The sequence below is a fragment of the Podarcis erhardii genome (assembly GCF_964252035.2).
Source record: "Podarcis erhardii genome assembly, chromosome: 8".
NCBI lineage: Eukaryota > Metazoa > Chordata > Lepidosauria > Squamata > Lacertidae > Podarcis > Podarcis erhardii.
The window spans coordinates 37,216,525-37,229,743 of NC_138499.1; the positions used below are offsets into that span (position 1 = coordinate 37,216,525).

A 13,219-nucleotide genomic window follows, 5' to 3' on the forward strand; every position below is an offset into this window, starting at 1 on the left:
ATAGAATTATAAAGTTGAAGAAATCACCGTATTGCAATAATAAAAAACCTGTTTTGTTTGGGAAGGCTAAATATATTGACTGAGTAATATATATATATATATATATATATATATATATATATAAAATGTTATAAGCATAAATATAAATGATCACTGAAATATAATAATAAATAATAATAAAATTTTATTTATATCCCGCCCTCCCCAGCCAAAGCCAGGCTCAGAACGGCTAACAGTAAAATAATACAGCATTCTAAAATCAATTCATTATAAAATCAGTTCAAATCAAATTGATGGCAACCATTGGGCTAGAGTTCTGTGAAGATAATGACTACAAGCATCGGCTGACGAGAAATCTGAAGTGTCGACAGCACAAAATTTTAAAAAGTAATCAAGACAATAGGATTAGTTACCCCGTAGGACTCAGAACAAACTTTGAAAATATAACTTGTAACAATAAGCACTGTTACACACAAAGCAAAGAAAAAGGTGGCTATTAAAATACTGCCAAAGCATGACTGAATTAAGAACCATAAAATTAATGGGAAAACCTCTTTGGGTCTTTTGCTTCTGCTATGTTTGTAGAATGCAAGCTCAAGTTTTCCTCTGTAAGCTTTTATTTATTAAGAAAAAATGTATGCAAACTGGTGTGGTTTTGGGGGGCACGTGGAGTTGAAAGAGTGGAAATAAGAACTCCCTTCAAAATTACAAGTAAAAAAAAATGAAATAAAGGCGGTGGGATGAGTTCATTGCAGGGAGTTGGGCTAGATAACCCTTGAATCCCTTCCAGCTCCACAATTCTATGATTTTCTCAGTATCCAAACCATTTTTCAGATAGACTCAGCTGACGTCAAACAAATATTTTCCTTGATACTGTACTTGAGAATGTGGGGGGGGGTATAGTTTTTATGACTTAAAAAAAACTTTTTAAAATCCACCCAGAAATGATTTCAGATGTAGGGATATGCAGCAATAGGCTGATCTGTCCATGCATAGATGAGACTGAGTCGGTTCCTCTGTCCCCTCCCCAGCCAGCATTCCAATTTTCCTGCTGCTCCCCACATGCTTAGAACCCTCATTTAGCTTTAAACTTAAAGGAAGGCAGATGCCCATGCCACTGAAATCTGAATTTCTAAACATCTGAAAATTAATTTAAAACCACAGACTTTCAACTGCTTTACCACAGACTCTCCCATTTGAGCTAGAATTACAGCTGTACAGAGGTTTCAAAATAAATTTAAATCAACCACAAATTAACCAGACCTGCCTGTTTCATTTTTGTAAAACCATAAACATCCCCCATGATGTTCTTCCCTTTTGCTGGCACAAAGAAGTTAAGATGATGTCTCACAGCAAGACATTGGCTAGTGCAGAATGTGTCAATAGTACAAGCAGTGAACAGGAAGTGTCTAGCTCAATCACTCCACATACATTCTACAAACATAGCAGAAGCATGGTGCCCTCCAAATGTTTGCTAGACTACAACTCCCATCAGTCCCAGCCAACATGGTCAATGGTAAGGGATGATGGGACCTGTGATTCTGCAATTTCTAGAGGGTGCCCTGTTGGCTACCCTTGCATAGATGGTCTTAGGAAAGTTGGTCTTCTCTCAGATCCCTATCTGCAATGCAGATATAATACTCCTGACCAGCCATATGAAGTTGTTTAAGAAATCCTATTTGAAGGCACTCTAGATATCCCAAATGCTTTACGAATTCTATGTATTACAATCCCAGCTCCAAGATCACACCTCAGCTTATGCACTCTATGATTCCTCTGTAAAATGCATCTATTATTTGCCAAATAATGTATAAAAAAAATGTTTAAAGAATTTTGTTTGAAAATTTTCATCAAAGAAAGTATTTTACACTCCTACACAACTGAGAGCTCAAAGTAAGAGGCATTTCATTTCCTGCAAAGAGAAATAACTTGAAAGAAAGATGAACCTTTATTTTTTTCTATTTCTAGCAACTAGATTTTGCAGTATCTCATGACCCTAAGTTATGAACAATAGCTACTGGGAATACACAGATGACAGTTTGCACAAATGAAAACGATGCCAGCTTTAATGGTAAATATTTTTATATCCAGAAGCATAAGGTCTATTTATAAACAGCCCAGAGTGTTTAGCAACAATTGGCTGGTACACACGAATATTTCTTTCAAAATTAAACAAACCACTTCAGATCAGATCTGATCTCCCATGCAAGGAGAACTACAGCATTATCACTATCTAACAGGGCCAAAAAATATGGGGTACCAGAACTGCAAGCGGATGCAAGGCCATATGGAAGAGAGAGAAAATGGGACTAGGAGGGATAAACAGAATGTTGGAAACTGTTCACGGGTAATTTAAACAGCTAAAGTTCAAGTGATACACAGATCTAAAATACAAGCCAGAAGGAAGCACTAAATGCACTGAAAAACATTTTTGGCGTTTTATCTCAACGTTCTTTTTAATTTTATTTTATGTACCCATCAGCAACACACAAACAAACACAAAGAAAATTACTTACTATGTCACTTTCTAGATTTGCTCCCGAGTAACAATACCATCCTTTCCCTCTAAGCCTTACTTTAGCATATCACCTCTGGTGTCTCTTTTACATTATGCAATTTTTCCCAGAACACTTACTATCATTAAAGTCATAATTCATTTCTCAATGAGAAGTGATTTGGGAAGGATTATTACCCGAGTGACTGTATATGCTGTATATCAAGTTGAAACAAATGCCTTCTCAACAATATAGTTAAGGTATTGGGGACAATCAAGGAGTTCACATGTGTGCTGTTCCCTTAAACCTCTCCCTGGAGTGAAGCTTCTCCAAATAGGGTCAGAAGTAATCTTTTTGAATGAGCATGGTCAGAATGGTCAAAGGATCTGATCCATAAACGCTCCTTTATTTGTGTCTGAGGGCTGTTCACTACACCAGAAAGTATGTCAATTAAATTCTTGTTTATCTGCACATGTTTCTCCAAAATTATGAAGTTAAGTCAATTGTGTTGTGTGGATGGCAAAAGGGAACAAAAAGAACATTCAGATAAATAAATATGCCATCAAGCAAATTTTTGTCACAGGAAGTTCAGGCAAATAATGTGTACATACACACCACCTGTTTTTCTCTGAATATGTTAAGAACAGCTAATGCAGGGAAGTCTCTACTACATCTGTAGAAAGGAACTAAGTTCTTTCAAAGTCTTTATCACAATCTAGGGGTGCTCCTTACTACTGTATTTTAGAAAAAAATGTTTCATGATATGCCTGGCATACAATCCAATTTATAAAACTGAATAGAGAGGACACTATTATTTCATCTTGAGAGTTCACATGCATGTTTGAAAAAGCAACTTAATGTCATAGATACCGCACCATGATTTTAGATGTGCCAGATGTGCTATAGCAGGAGTGGGGGACTTTTGGCTCTCTGGATGTTGCTAAACTACATCTTCCATTACCCCAACCAGTATGACCAATGGTCAGGACTGACAGGAATTGTAGGTCAACAACATTTATAGGCCAAAAACTTCTACATGACTGTGCCAGAAAGACGACCTTGCACAAATACTTCAATGAGCAGTTTTAACTGCTGCACAACAGCAACACCATATTTTATACCAAATATTTAAACCACACCTTTTTACCTGACATATTAACCTATATGAGAGTTATCAATACAAATGCATATTCAGCAGGAATGTAAAACAACTAATTTATCTGCTGTCCATGAGAACAAATGATGAAAATGAATTCTGAATATATTCACTCAAGTTTTGGGAGTCTTATATATGGTTCAAAGTTAGATACATTCCTATAGTTTGTTGTTTTTAATTAATGTAATTAATGTTTTTATTAATACTGATATGGTTTTATTGTATGTATTGTTTTAGTTGCCGTATGCGACTCTAGGATCCTTTTGAAGAAGTGTGGTCATTAAACTAAATGTATCAACCGCTTGTATCAAATGTGCAGAGACCAAATGTGAAGATAGATAAAAAATCTGTAAACATTACATAGAAGTTTGCTACTGAAATATAAATTAAGGCAGAGATTTGTTGGTATACTTTACTATTGTTTCAAAAATTCCTTTTCTGTATGCAACTGCAGAAGTTTGAATGTAGGATTCCATTTCCTGTACGTTTATTCTCTAGGAATGCATAATTGATAAAAATAGAAATTAAAACCATTTAAAGCAGGGATGGGCAACCTATGGCCCTCCAAATGGTCTGGATTCCAACTCCCATCATTCCTGACCACATGCCATGCTAGCTGGGGCTGATGGGAGTTGGAGTCCAGCAACACCTGGAGAGCCACACATTTCCCATCCCTGATCTACAGGAAGCAATCACATGGTGCCTGACAATGGATAAAACTAACCTACAAGTTAGGATTGGTACCAGCATTGTTCAGACAAGAAACTACAGGCCTTCCAAAACCTACAATTTAAGTGCTCTTCTGACAGGTTAGCAGCAATTCAAACTCCCCATTTATCAAAGATCTACAGTAGTTACCATAGTACATGATGCAGTTGTATGTGCTTATATTTATTTTCCTATGCTATTACAACCTACAAAACAATGAAGAGGTAGCATTTTCACTTTATACAGATCTGCATGTTGCCACCAATATTTTGGGAGCTTGGGCTAATGAGAACCAAAATCTTGGCCCAGAAAAAGTAATGTTTCAGTTAATCTGCAAGTATAAGCAATCCTACAGTCATCCAAGGTCCCATATACATTACATCCACTGTGATGTTCTCATTATGCAGAAGTCAGCAGATCTCTATGAATACGCACCTCCCTCTCAGGTGGGAGGAGAGAGAAGAAATTATATAATACTACCAATGTTTCCCAAGTGCTGGTAAAGTGTTTAAAATGCAATTTTATTAACAGTTCCCCCCAAGGTCAGTACTGTCTCTGTATTGCACAAGGGGGAGGGGGAGGCTGAAAGAATGACTTCTCTAAGGGCAAAATGGTAAGTTCACTGATGATTTAATAGCTCATTCTCTAACCACCAGAATATGCCTCACCAGAACACAACCTCCCCTTCAGCCCACATCACTCTATAAAGTCTCTTGCTTTGTGAAATGGGGTATTGGGGGCCTACAGGTCATTTGTTAAGGACGGATGCTCATATGTGATATATCTTTGTGGATCAACAGTACAGGAGATGCACATCCTGTGCCAAGTAAGCACATGTTAAAAGTAAGTAACCGAAGCTGGCATGCAATTCATTATGGCCATAAACACCCTATAACTTTTAAATACCTACATAAATTTGTAATATTCATAATTACAAGGAGGCACATTTATCTGGAGCCAGGATTTTGGAATCTAACTGAGAACTGTAACTACTCCAGTGCAAGAAATCCAGGTCAGGTTTTCAAGCACATTCAAACCCAGAAACCTCCTAGGTGATGATGCTGCCGCCTACCAGATCAGCTTGCTGTTGCAGACTTATTTTTATGCTAATTGGGCAAACTAGTTTCAGCCAGCCTTGTGAATAGATAATTCAAAAGCACAGGATACTTTTTTTCAAGCTGAGACACAAGATGTGATAGAATGCTTCTAACTAGTTTAACAAAAGTTACTTACTCAACACAACCATCTTCTTTTTAACAATTTTTATACCCAATTTGGAAACTCCAGCCCCTTATAAAGAGCAATTTATTTAGTTCTTTGTAAAATAAATTGAGGGCAAGGAAAAGGAACTGTTTATATTCATGTTAATCTAGCTAAAATATCTCCAGATTAAAGTTTTAAGCACATTAATATAAAAAAATCAGGTTGCATTTTATATAAATTTTTGTAAAATAAAAACAAAGTATTATATTTGTAGAAGGGAGGAGTTAAAAAGAATATTGAGCAAGTCCACAACTGTTTCCATTCTGTTTTTTATTAACAGTAGTCTGGAATATATATTCACTACTTATACATCTTATATTTGATTGCAGTTGCAATGGTGCAACCTCAAATAATCTATTGTTCCTGAACAAGGAAGCAAGAGACAGGTAGAAATAAGCTTGGTTACATATTTAATACACCATTTGAACTCAAAAGAACAGAGGAATCAGCTGGCTCAAAAGGGGGTTATGCTTGTTCAGAAGTGCACCCCACCAGTGGAAAAATGCATTACTGAGGGGCCACCTCCACCACTGTGAACCCGCTGCACCCACAGAACACTGGGGGCTTGACTCTGCTGCCAGAAGGGTTTCAATGGAAATTAGGCCCCCAAACAGGGCATTCCATGAGCATGAAGGAGGTGAGACAGATGCAGCCCTGGATCAGCTGATCAAAAGCCCCAATATTCTCTAAAGAGTCCCAAGGATCAGAGCCTCCACCACAACAGAGTGGAGCTTTCCCCACAAAAACAAAAAACAAACCAACAAAAAACATACAGGTGAGGAAAACAAGTTTGCCACTCCCAAAGCCTTCTGGCCAGACCCAAGTCACCAGGATTTTGGAAGTGTCAGTAGATTTGCCACTTCACACACCTCCAACTCCCACTTAGGATTGCAATGGAAGGGTCACTAAGTCAAATCGTGCACTGAGTTAACTGTAACCTTCTCCCAGCTTATCCAGCCACTTCTGTGCTCCCTCCCACAATAAATCTGCCCAGTTCTCTATGATGGTGACTATTTTTCCCAAGGAACCAGTTTGTCATTCACTCCAGCAGCAGCTGCCCTTATATCTTCTTTGTAAAGATAGATGCAACCACTGAAGCTGCAGGGAAAATACAGAAGCATTTCCCTCTGGGCAGGGTACAAGACAGGCAAAAGTAAAGAAGGAAGGCTACCACCATGCCAAATCTATTGTTAAGATTGGTTTGTAAGCCTCTCTTTCAGCAAGGGTAAGTGCCAAAAACATGTGAATGACAGAATTTGAATCTAGGTGGTGAGAAGGAACAGATTTCCCTTTCTGTTGATAAGGTGACAAGCAACATAGAATGAACACACTGAAACTTGCACTTCAAAACATACAAGATGTTAGCAAACAAACATTGGTACTGTGTGCATATTAGAAACTATGAAGTATAAGCTGCTGAACCAGTAAAATTGCAAACGGGGATGGGAGGGGCATTCACATACTGTCCATGTTCCAACATGGGTTGGAAACCTCCAGTTGGTGGATGGATTGACAGCCTTCCACATCTCTGGTCCCTTCGAATACCAGCTGTTCAGCAGAAGCAGATTTTAGAAGTCACATTCCACAGAAAGCCAGTCTATAGTACAGCCTCTATTAACTGAAAAGGTCTAATTACCATTTTTTTCTTGCTACCATGCTGACCTCTAAATGAATTGCTGTGAAGCAGGTGAGAGCTTTCACCGCCCTAACATTCAACCATGCAGGAGTTCTGAGCCACTTCCTTCTGTATTGCTGCAACTTTAAACCATCAGATCATAACCAGACAGTGCATGAGTGACACTGGTGATTCCTCTCTAAAATAGGGAAAGGGGAGAGGAATGCAAACATAAAACACAGGATAATGCAAGTGGGGGGGGGGGGAACCAATGCCTGCATAGTTTTTAATATAACTAACAAACTACTGGTACATATTTTACAATTGAATAATTTGAAACATAGAAATCATATAATGATGGCTATTATAAAAAGAGTTTACAACGAAAACCTAAAAATAATTATGATATCCCACTGGTGAAATGCCAGGAAGACACAGATTATCAGTTAGATATTCAGATCAAGCATCTTTAACACTATAAAATGCTGTGAAACTACAGTGGTACTTCAGGTTACAGACTCTGCTAACCCAGAAATAGTACCTCGGGTTAAGAACTTTGCTTCAGGATGAGAACAGAAATCGCACGGCGGCAGCGGGGGGCCCCATTAGCTACAGTGGTACCTCAGGTTAAGAACAGTTTCACATTAAGAACGGACCTCCAAAACGAATTAAGTTCTTAACCCAAGGTACCACTGTACTGAGATTGTTGAATGGGATGATTTATCTGGAAAGAAGATATGTTGAAGGGGTGAGCTAACAGCTCTCTATATTGCAACTCAGTTCTAACCTACGGTAGTCCTTTGACCTTTTTAAAGTAGCACTTAGACTTTAATGGTTGCACAGAAAATCTGGAGTACATCAATATCAAAGCAAACAAGCTTATTTTACTCTCATCTTTTCTCAAACATTTGTGAATAGGTGGCACATCTTAAAATACATCTTAAAATTAAAAGTACCAATTGCGAGCAGAAAGACTGAAACTTCTAAATTAGCTAAATACTGCTGCAGTATAGTTTGGAAAGGTGTCAAAGAGAAATCACGGGAAAGACAAGATGCCAATTATGCACTAGTTTTAAGGCAGCAGTATTCAAGCTTCCTGCCTTTTCACATCAACTTGCCTGTCAAAGAACCCTGCACAACAGTGATGCAGATGATTTTGGGGTGTGGCTGCACTCATTTCATGCAGAGTTCTGACCTAACCTGTTGTAGCTTGCCATCACCCCACATGAACTGAGAACATTTCCTAAAACATGCTTCATACTTCCCTTTGCCTGCATATTGCACAGAAAGTTAGGTAATGAATGGAAAGCTAAATTTCAAAGAAGTGTATCCTCCATTACTTATCTTCTCACTGAAGAATGTAGAGCCCAATGTTTCCCAAAATACAGTCTGAACACAACCCAGTTGGGTGCTTATAAAGTGAAATGACAGGTTTATAGATTCCATGTGTATATTCCAGTGGATAAATTAGGAATGAAGTTCACCAAACCACCAACAGCCATCTAGCTCCAAATGTTGAAGATGGAACTTATCACAGGATATGAGACCATATCAGTATTGCCTAAATAACATCTCACTTATTTACACTTTATTTATTTACATTAAACTTTACTGTTATGTAGGTGCAATTCACTCAGTTTGGGAAATTCCTTTATTTTATTTAATATGTTTTTAATCTGCCTATTAGAGTTCAAGTCCTTTCAAAGCTGTCACTACCCTGAATAACTTGATGTCACACTCAAATTGGCTAACTCACAGCTCACTCCTGATTTCAGGTTATTTGTGAATATTAAATATCACGAATCCAATGCAGATATTTGGAGGAAGGGCTCTTTACTAAGACTTCCCTCAAAGTAAAAGATGTCTGTTTACTCCTACATTCAACTTCAGGAAAGCTTGTTCTTCTATTTACTTAACAATTATCACTTTAATAGTGTGCTCTTCCAGTTAATCTGGGAAAGAAATTAGTCACATCCCTTTTTTAAAAAATACTGCTCATTGCCTATTTTCCAATTCTTGGATGAAGAGATTAATTTTAATTTGCATATGTTTTGACATCTGGCTAACCTATGACCCACCAGGCATTGTTAGACTAAGACACTCACTTTCCTGACCATTAGCAATGCTGCTGGGAGTCCAATAATACATGGATGGTAAAAGATTAGTTGCCCATGATTTAACAAGACCTTGCTTGCTTCAGATCCCTCCTCAAAAATCTACCTTTTCCATGAAGCTTTTGGCACAATCCCCAAAACCTGTTCACATAATGAAACACTATCTTAGAAATAACATAGACTTACACATCTAAAAAGAACCTACACCAAACTGTGACAAAAGGATGGCAGATGCTCAAGCCCTAGCAAATGAAAGGGAAGAAAAGATGGAGATCCACATGCAGTCCATATGTACCTTCATGCAGTCCAATGTTCAGAGGTTGTTTTAGAGAAGCTGACACCACCCTCTGCTCAGAAAGAGAACGTCTTGCTAGCTACAACCCATTTCTTTGGGGTTTCTGATTACAACGTGCACTGGAGGTTGGAAGGGTGATTGTTGCAATCGCTACTGTCTCAGCTGAATGCTGAAGTTGGCATGTCCATGCGGAAATGGATCCTCCTGAGAATGATGCACATTCAGAAGGAGTTTCCGAATGTCAAGCACAACCTAAGATAATGTGGTGTCTTGGAAGAAGACTCATGTTGATCCTGCACAAGGAGGACTTCGAGGTAGATGTCAGGGGACTGCCATCGGAACAGGGGAGGCGGCAGGTGAATACAGAGAGCCTCCGAAGCTGCTGAGGAGCAGCGCCTCATCCAGCGGTGGGGAAAGCCACAACTCCAGTAGAGCAGAGGGGGAAGGGGGTAGCCAAGCAAGGGTAGGGCTCGAAGATGCTACTGAGAGCCCAAGCACCTCACCTAGCCCGGCTGGCCTGGAAACAGACATGCCATTTCCATTGCCCAGCTTGCGCAGAGGGGTGAAACGTAAGGAGGGGAGGCAGAGATTTGGGGTGTCTAAGTTCTTATGTTGGGGGAGAAACCAGAAGGGGCCACACCCGGAATCTGCAAGTGACTAAGACGGACATGAATTGTGGGGTTCTGTACTGTAAATAGTTTGCACCAATAAAACCTGTAAAAGACACGTCGTGGTCCTGCCTGGTTACTCACGAGCAACCACCCCCCCAACCTGACAGTAGGTTAAATGGCTCTCAACACCATCTTCAAAGTGGGTAAATCCACAGTTTATAAGATCTTCCACAAAACTGCCTGTGTACTGATGATAAACATGTTTCCAGTGTATGCCCTCATCCTTACAGCAAAGACATTCCCACTGTAAACTGGCTGATTACTGCCTACACATCCCAAGGACAGGCATCACTAATAACATTAACTACAGTTGTACCTTGGTTGTCAAACTTAATCAGTTCCAGGAGTCTGTTTGACTCCCAAAATGGTTCAAAAACCAAGGTCCGGCTTCCGATTGGCTGCAGGAGCTTCCTGCACTCAATTGGAAGCCATGGAAGCCGCGTCAGATGTTCAGCTTCCGAAAAAAGTTTGCAAACCGAAACACGCACTTCCGGGTTTGCAGCGTTCGGGAGCCAAAAAGTCTGAGTACCAAGGCGTTTAACAACCAAGGCACGACTGTACTACCATAGCAAGGTGAGGTTACTTTTGGAGAGCCCCTTCAGGCATGAAAAGTTGAGGTAGAGGACACTTAAAACTTGCTGGATGTTGAGGAAGCCGTTGTAGCCAATGCGATTATGGTGTACTGAATCCCACAAGGTAAACCTGCAAGACATGGGGTGTGTGTGTGTGTGTGTGCGCGCGCACACACACACACAGGCACACAAGCACATATGCACTACACAAAAATAATGATGCTGGAAAAACTGTGAAGCCAGGCAATGCCTCTACATAGCTCCATCCTTATTTCAGACATTGTGATATATTAGTATATTCCTATGTTTAGCTGGTGATATATTGCGATATTGAAAACCAGTTATTGCCTAGCCCTACTATTCAGCTAAGTGTTACTTGAAGCAGACACACGGTTGACCACACTGGCATCCTCTTGGCCCTGGTGATTATCTTTCTTTATCTACAGTATAGATTCTAGTGGAACTTCTGATATTGTGGTTTTAAACAACTCCTAAGTATTTGGGAAATTTGACCATTTTGACTTTGCCTTTCACCTTCCTTTTTAACACTACACCTCACACTACATCCTGGGCACCACTTAAGATTAAATTCAGGGTCACCAGCCCTCTGATGGCCCTCCATGGCTAACTGTTTCAGAGCACAATCCCTTACGAGAATCCAGAAATGTTTACATTTTTTTGTGATTGGAACACATGTGTAGCCAGTCCATGTGAGGGTAACTAAAGTCACCTATCATTAATGAACAAATACCAATTTCAAATACAATACTGGGCAAGCTTGGCAGCTTCAAAGTTTTTAATTTTGTTTACTAAATACAAGTAAAAATAAGCATGCAAAATTAGATCACTCTATAGTAAAGGTAAAGGGACCCCTGACCATTAGGTCCAGTCGTGACCGACTCTGGGGTTGCGGTGCTCATCTCGCTTTATTGGCCGAGGGAGCCGGCGTACAGCTTCCGGGTCATGTGGCCAGCAGGACTAAGCCGCTTCTGGCGAACCAGAGCAGCGCACGGAAACGCCGTTTACCTTCCCACCAGAGCGGTATCTATAGTGGTCCTCTAAAAGTCATCTAACTAAAACTCCCACCATCCCTGACCCCAGCCATGCTGGTTGAAACTGGTAGAAGTTAAGAGTCCCATAGCATCCAAAGAGGCAGAGGTTCCCCATCCTGTGCAAACTGAATTTTTTCCAATGAAAATTTGAATAATCTGTGCAAAGGGAAATTTTTCAATTCACATTTTTATGAATGTCTTCATTACAGAAATTAAATTCTATAATTTCAATTTACAACAGTTAACATTATATTTATTTTATCAATGAATCCACACAATCCTATGTGCCTGCTTAGAAATTTTGCAACATGGTGGAATGAAACCTGGCTTTTATTTCTCTTTCACAGCAAAAGAACTCAAAGCAATGAAAATGTGCCTGGCAGTTTTGTATGACGATATGTGATTTATCACCGTTATAGGCCTTTCACTGATGAATGCATTGCTGACCTCAGTTGGAAACGGAATAAAATGATAGCAAGATGTCTGGCATGCTGACCACCACCACCAAAAGACCACAGTGAATTAAAGGGTGTGGTGTGAGCAGTTTTATGTAGTCCCTAGCCCACGCTGATACAGAATTTATCTGCCAAGGCCATCAAATGGGGGGGGGCATGTTTCAAATCCACCAGCCACTACACATTTCACAATGTCTGGTGGCATATTTGAGCAAAGTATACTAGGCAGTCAACTGATGGATGAAATTGCTATATTTAACTTGTAAAATGAGTGGTTTGTAAACCCAAAGTATAGAATTAATCGACAATTTGGTCTCTAAGTCTGGAAACTATAATTGAAATAAAATTAATTGGTGGTCCTTCAGTAGAAGCTTACTAAAAATATTTTCATTCCATTTATACAAAACACACACTGTATCTTTCATGTCCACAGGTCATCCATTTCAATTCATACAAAAGTCAATGACCTATCTTGATTTCAAAAGACAAGTTTCTGCAGCTACATAAAAGTTTCCATCTCTAGTAGAAAGTGTTATTCTCATGAGACTTTGCATTTAATACATCTTTGGCCATTTTTGTGAAAATCGGTTCTGAATATAGCTGTCTTTGTTGATTAAAACTGCAATAAACTGAACTTTTCAGCACATCAGTCCTCAGCAATACAGTAAAAAAACAAAAAACAAAAAAACAAAAACTATTCTACCAAGAAAAAGTTCAAAGCACCTTGGAGGACATTTTACAGCCTGGGTGGTGACAGCACAAACTGTTCGGAACTTTTTCAATTATTAGTCTCAAAAGCAGGAAAGGTTTGCTACTTTTGAAA

At 39.3% G+C, this 13,219-nt stretch overlaps 1 protein-coding gene across 7 annotated transcripts in view; it reads right to left on the minus strand.

The window, feature by feature from the left end:
• CHD7 (chromodomain helicase DNA binding protein 7) overlaps positions 1–13,219 on the minus strand; it is a 145,389-nt gene that overhangs the window by 94,064 nt on the left and 38,106 nt on the right. The window lies entirely within an intron of this gene.